We start from the raw sequence: 7,448 nt of genomic DNA on the forward strand, positions 1-7,448 counted from the left end.
GGCTGAGCCAAAGGATGCCCTGTCCCTGGAAAGGAGGTCCAATTTATAATGGGAGATAAACGTGTGAGATGATGCCCGGGTAGCTGCAGAGCAAATATCTAAAAAAAAAACCTTGGTCCACAAGGCCACAGACATAGCAACAGACCTGGTAGAATGCATCCGGATATTTCCTGATGGAGATGACCCTTTGGCTCGATAAGCCAAGAAGATGCATTCAAAAATCCATCGAGCAATAGAGACTTTAGAAACAGGCTTACCTAAGAAAGGTTTGAACAGGAAACAGAGTTGGTCCAACTTACGAAAAGATTTTGTTATATGCAAATAGAAATTCAGCTAGCTGTGTACATCAAGCAAGTGCAATTTGTACTCTTGCTTTATTTTGGAAATTTGGAAAAAAATGGTAAATGAATGACTTGGTTAATATTAGATCCTGATGCCACCTTCGAGAGAAAGGATGGACTGGTCTGCAGGGACACCCTAACATTATGGAAGATCATGTAAGGGGGCTTTGACAGATAGGGCTTGGACCTCAGCAACTCTCTTGGCTGAGGTAATTGCTACCAAAAAAGCAGTCTTCCATGACAGAATCTGCAAGTCAACTATGGCCACCATCTCAATTTTCACCAATGTGAAAGTTAGAAATCGTTGCCAGTTGCACCGTAATTGTAGAGGAACTAGCACTATGATTAAAGATGTCCGCCAAAAATTCTAAAATGGCCAACACTGGCACAGAGGAAGGATCCAAATCATGCTGAGAAGCCCAGATCGAGAAGCTTTTTGATTTACTCTAATAAACCTTCATGGTGGAAAATTTGTGAGCTGCTACCAAGATCTTCTTAACAGGAGAAGACAGCCCAGGAGTCCATACCTATCACGGGGAACTGGAGCAGCCAAGCCGTGAGCTTCAGGCTGACCAAGTCTGGGTGAGGAATCCCTGAGGGATGTGTAATCAGATCTGGAACCAGATCTAGAGTCCAAAGAGGACACATTACATGAGACTACAGAGTAGGGAACCAAACTTGGTGAGGCCAGAACGGGGAAAATGAGGATCACAAAGCTCCCCAGCTGTTGAGCTTTCTGAATGAACTTGGGAATTAGAGGGAGCGGAGGATAAGCATACAGTAAACTGGAGGGCCAAGCATGAACTGGAGTGTCTCTGGCGGATTCCCCTGGAAGGAAGGGGGGTTTCAGAGCAAAATACTCATTGCACTTCATGTTGGAAGGAGAGGGGACGAGATCGTAGCAAGGCTGATTCCACTTTAGAAAAATCTTTTCCGCTACCGAAGGATTCAGAGACCACTTGTAAAGCATTAGAATAGACCTGCTGAGCCTGTCTGCCAAAATGTTAGACCTCCAGGGAATGTGTGTTGCTACCAGAAAACGTCCGGTGGAGATCGCCCACTCCCACAATCTCATGGCTTCGCACCAAAGGTGATAAGATCTGGTCACGCCCATTTGTTGATGTACCAGACTACAGGCATATTGTCCGTATGTATAGTAATAGTTCCCAGAGGAAGAAAGGCATGGACAGCTTGCAACACCAAAAGCAACGCCATCATCTCCAGGACATTAATAATTGGTCTCCAGGGAGGACCACATGCCTTAGACCGTCTATCCCATGCAATACCCCCCCCCACCCGAGCAGGGAGGCGTCTGTGGCCACTGTGATTGTGGGGAGGGAAGAACAAACGGACAACCCTGGAGGAGGCCTGCTGATTAGAGCTACCAAAGAAGAGAGTCCTTGCAAACATGAGCTAGACGAACAAGGTGTGACAAGGGAAGTTCTAGCAAAAAACATTGAATGGCTAAGGTCCATTGCAGAACCCTCATATGAAGACATGCAGCTGGGGCGAGAGCGACTGTGGCTGCCATTGATCCCAATGCCTAAATAACTAAGTTAATATTACCTCTGAAGTCATCCACAAGTGCCAAACAGGCCACTTTAAACCACTTTTGTTCAACAATAACCAAACTGTGGATGCAATAAGTATTCAACATCATTCTAGGATAAAGAATAGTGAACAAATGTTTAAGACTAGTTTTTTGTGCACATATAGTTTGGAGCACCACCAAATAAGGGAAATCCTAAATGAAAACTGGGCTCTTATCATTGAGGACAGTCATCTGTTTAGTTTATTTGGGGCTAAACCTCAAATTACTTATAGAAAAGCAGCTAACTTCAAATCAATTCTTGAGACGAATAAACATGGAACCCATGGGAAGAACTATGGCATGTCTCGTTGTGGGGCATGCCAACAATGTAAGCATGTAAGTTTAGATGCTAGGGTTAAGATCAGAGATAAGATATACAAAATTAATGGTAGGTTTAATTGCGAGACCAAAGTGGTGGTCTACTCAGCTTGCAGTGAAAAATGTGCTACTTTTTATATAGGTAAAACTGAAAGGAAATTGAAGCAGCGTATTTATGAGCACCAATATGCCATTAACAAGAAAGATACATCTAATGCTTTAGCTAGGCATATTACAGTTTTTCCTGACCATTTTAAATTTTCTGTGCTTAAATGTTTAAGAATTGATTTGAGAGGGGGGCCCTGGCATTTACAACTGGAAATGGAAGAATTGTTTTGGCAGATTAGAACTGCAGCTCACATTTATCCAGGGTTAAATGAATATGCTTCAGTGAAAAGTATTCTTAAACATCTTGCCCTTAGAAGATAGTGGTGATAAGTTGAAATTGGTGTCCTTTGGTTATTGGTACATAATTTGGGGTTTGTGTCATTGGTTGTAAGTAACACTGTGTGTATGAGACTCTAAAGTAAAGTAGGTTATTTCATGATTTTTAAGTTACATTTATCGATTTATTTTTTGTATAATTATATTTATTTATTTACAATATATTTTTGTATATATACACCCATTTGGGTGCCCGATAGTATGGATTTTTCACGATTCAGTTTATTAGCTGCTGGGTTTATAACATTGTTTTAATTTGCAACTATTACGAAATAGTTTTTAATAACTTTAGTAGAGTGTTGCTGTTTTTATGTTTAAAATGCAACTTTGTTGCTTTTTTAGGTTTATGGTTACTACTTTTTAAATTTGTGGTTAGTGATGAAGTCGACCTGGTATGGGCTTGTGTTGCCATACAATATGCCCATACTGAAGGGTGGCTGTCAGGCTCCTTTAAGGGAATTTTTTAAGTTTATTGATTTCTTAATTGAATTATTGTTGTAGCACTGCTTTTATATAAGGGTGCTTAATTAGTTTGTTTTTTGTCTGAAGGAGGAGAGGCATCGACCTACTCTGAAAGCGCTAAATAAACAGTTTGGAATTTTATCGCTGTGACTGCTCGCTCTCTGTTTCGCTTTTTGTGGTTTTTGGAAAGTTTATTTTTTGTTTCTTGCTTGTTTTTAAAGAACTAAACCTGCTGGGGGAAGGTTGGCTTGGAGGATGTAAAGCACATGACGACAGAGTGATAACAGTCTGTCCTAAGGTAGAAACGCACTACCCTGGGTAGTATCTAGCTGAGCTGCTATGAAATCCAATATTTGCACTGGTGCCAGCTGAGACTTGAAGTTTATGGTTATAACCAGGTAACGAGCAGTCTGAAGCAGATGATCCCTGGCTTGAATTAGTCGATGCCTGGAGGGAGCAGAGAGGAGCCAATCGTCCAGGTAGGGGTAAACCTGAGACCCCTGCAGCCGCATGTGAGCAGCAACTACCATCACTTTGGTGAACACCTGGGGGGGCAATCCCAAAGGGGAGCACTCTGAACTGAAAGTGCTTGGCTTCCAGCTGAAAGCAGTGGAACTTCCGGGAGCTTCTGTCCATCTTGACATGGTGGTATGCTTCCTGGAGGCCCACTAAGCACATCCAGTCGTTGATCTACAGGAAGGGCAGAATGGATTGAAGAGTGACCAGAACTTCTTGGCGGCCAATAGGTTCAGCGTTGAAAGATCCAGAATGGGTCTTAAGTCCCCCGTTTTCTTTGGCACCAAAAAGAACCTGGAATAAATGCTGGACCCAGACTGGTCTGGGTGGACGGGCTGGATGACTCATTTTTCGAGCAGCCTGGCAACTTCTATGGCTGCATCCTCCTGTTGACTAAGTGGCACATCTTGGAGGTGTCTGGGTGGAACTGGGGGATGTAGAAAAGTGAAGAAAAAAACCAAAGTAATTAACCACTTACTGTAAAAGATGGTTAGAGCTCAGGAACCACGCCGGTGTTCTAATGAGTAGCAAACGAGATCTGAGGGGAAGACAGAGACTGGGCATTATGGGTAGGGGAGGAGCTTGGAGTTTGGATCCAATGCTGGACTATGGGGCAGAGTTGGATCCATGCTTGATCAGATTCCCTCAGGTTGAAGAGCAAATGAAAACTTCAGATATAGTCTGTTTTGACACCGGTTGTCCTTTTTTCCTACCTTCACAAGAAATTAACTGATCAGAAGTTCTGAAAATTTTTTTATGTCAGGATAGTACCAGTGTAGTCACTGGCCTTCCAAGGTATGCAGTATCATTTCTTCCCTTATTTTTAGGTTCTGGAAAGAAGATAGGGAGAGAGAGAACTTGGCTTAAGGTAAACCTGGGCACCACTTTAGGCACTAGTGAAAGATTACTTGTTAAAGAAACCCTGTATTATTGGAAAGTGAGATAAGGCTGACCCATCATGAGAGCTTGCAACTCGGGCACTCTTCTTGCTGAATGAAAAGCAATTAAAGAAACTGTTTTCTACGTCAAAAAACTCAGCCTGATGAGCTGGCTCAAATGGTGCAAGAGTTAGCTTTTCTAACGCAAAATTAAAATTCCCCAAGGAGAAGCCACCTGTTTTATAGGTGATTTCATATGCAACATCGCTTTTAAAAATACTCTGACAGAAGACTGCAATGTAAGAGAGGCATCCGTGGGCAGACATGCTGAAATGGTTGACAAATGAAACTTGACTGAATAAAATATGCCACAGGATAGTAAACACGTGTAAAACTAGAGAAACACTAGCCCTGAATGGGTGCTGGTTCTTTTATTAACAACAGCTACAAAACCCGGTTCTATTAACTAATATTAAAATTTTCTAGAAGCAGGTCTTCTTGCTACCATTTATACCTACATCATGTTCTCAGGGAAAAAAAAGGTGTCTAAAAAGTTATCAATCATCTAGGCAATCAGTTGTAGATATTTGGGTTTGGGAAGTGTAAAGCAAATCCAGTCTGTGAGGAATTTTGTGGAAATAGCTGCAGGCCACTGCCAAAGGAATAAAGTATAGTTATGCAAGTTGAACTTACCACAACAGTTGATGCTCAAATGATCAGTGCCATTAAATCACTACAGAGACGGTCCATTATAAAACAAGACTCCTAGCTTTAAAATACCTTTCCTGAAGGGGAAATACTAAAACATCAAATTTAAGAAAATGTAATTTCTTTTTCCCTTAAGGGAAATTATCTGCCCCACAAAGGGAACCACAAGTCAACAGCATCTTCAAAAGCCTCAGAGGAGCGTACTCTTCTGCGTCAGTAAATCTCTGAAGGGCTTCATGCCCAAACTTGTATTTTATTCAACTTAGCTCAAGCTGCTTGACAGTTTGGGTGTGTGGAAGGTGCCCTGAAACATTGGAAACTAGCCGTCCATTATATCCTTGGCAGGATACAACCCATATAGCTAAGGCTACTGCAGCAGTGATTAATATGATGAATATCCAACTGTTGTCCAGGCCAGAAAAGAGTCAATACAATATTATCTTTGGGGCGTCGTCCTATATCTTCAGAATAACCTTGGATATCAGTGGAATGGGTGGAAAAACATACACTAACATTACTTTTCAAGGGGAAAAAAACTCATCCATCTTGCAGGCCCTTCTTGCATAGAGTCCTAGAGCAGAATGTTGCCAACCAATTTTTGTAAGTGGTGGCAAAAAGATCTATTTTGAGTTATTCCCCACATTGGGACCAAATCTTGAAAGATACTCTAATTCATTTATCCATTTGTGAGGGTCTGTCCTAGTCCTGCTCTGGTTGTCAGACAAACACTTTTTTCTTCTGATAGCATCCAAGATGCCTGCACAATGACAATGTGCTGAAAAGCTATATATCCCAGGCTGCAATGGCTAGTCTGCACAGAAGGTAAGCTCAGTCTCCCCTTCGCTTGTTAATGTACCAAATCACTGTGGTGTTGTCTGTCAATGCTTGTAAAGGTCACAAGGACCACAGGTGATTCATTAAGTACATAACATTTATAAGAGCTAATGTCTGTTAAGCTTGTGTGTCTATAGGTCTCTGTCTTTTTTTGTTCCAAAGATACTGCTCTCCACTGACTATGCTGGAGCAGGAAGGGAGAATAGGAGACCTAGATTCTGAAAAACTTGGTGTCAACACTAAAAAATCTCCCTTTTCACAAACCTCAACACTGGAATCTGAAATGTCAGGGGATGTTTATGCTGGGACCATAAAGTATTAAGCTAGCATCGGATTTTTCTCGTGTGGAGACTTGCAAGATGTAGAATGAGTATCATACTTACAGTGCAACACTGAATCCCTTGCTCAGACAGTAATCCAAAAGGAAAAACTCAGGAAGAGATCTAAATACAGTAGTTCTTTTTCCAGTGTGCTCTTTGAACGGAGTTGTCCAGGAGACACCCAGGAAAAACAATCCTATGGGGAGGAGTCAGACAAGACTTTGCTGCATTCCCTTGGAATCCCAGCCTGTGTAGGAAATCCCTTAAGTGAGAGACTCTTGACACTTTGAAAAAGACTGCAGAGATAAGCAAATCATCTAAATAATGAAAAATGTGAATACTTTGCAGTAGGCTATCACAGAAGCTACACACTGTGAATACTCTTGGGGCAGTAGATAAACCAAAATGTAATACATACAGCGAATAATGTGATCCACACACAGAAAACCTGAAGAAACATCTAAAATCTGTATGCACAGGAATATGATGAAATGCATCTTTTAAAACTAAAGTCACTAGAAAACTCAAATGGAGAATAAGGGGTAACAAGTTGTGAAGTGACATTTTGTACACGAGCATCACAAACCGGTACAGAAAGGAAAGATTCAGAACTGGTGTCCAAGAATATTCATTCTTTGGCACAAAAAACATCCTTGAATAAACTCTTTCTAGCTGAAGATGAAGGACAGCTTCTATCATCCCCTGAGTGAGCATATATTGAACAGAATGGAAAAGAACAATTTAGTCCAGGGGATGAGGAAGAATCCCCAGAAAAGATGGGAGAGACTCCCATCATTATCAGTAACCTTGATGGATTACTCACATAACCTATCTTTCTAACACCACTTGTTGCCAAAAACAGAAGTGAAGGTTCAGACATCCTGGAAGGATTAAGGGACATGCCAAGGTGGGAGAATCCTTCATATAGTCATTTAGACTTGTCAGACTGTCCTTTGTTATGAGAGGTTCCTGCTTTGTTTATGGAATCTCAATGCCATTGCTTTTGAATCATTTGCTTACCAGCAGCTTACTGGGT

The sequence above is a fragment of the Protopterus annectens genome, chromosome 14.part0 (assembly GCF_019279795.1).
Source record: "Protopterus annectens isolate FY-2018-M chromosome 14.part0, PAN1.0, whole genome shotgun sequence".
Lineage (NCBI taxonomy): Eukaryota > Metazoa > Chordata > Ceratodontiformes > Protopteridae > Protopterus > Protopterus annectens.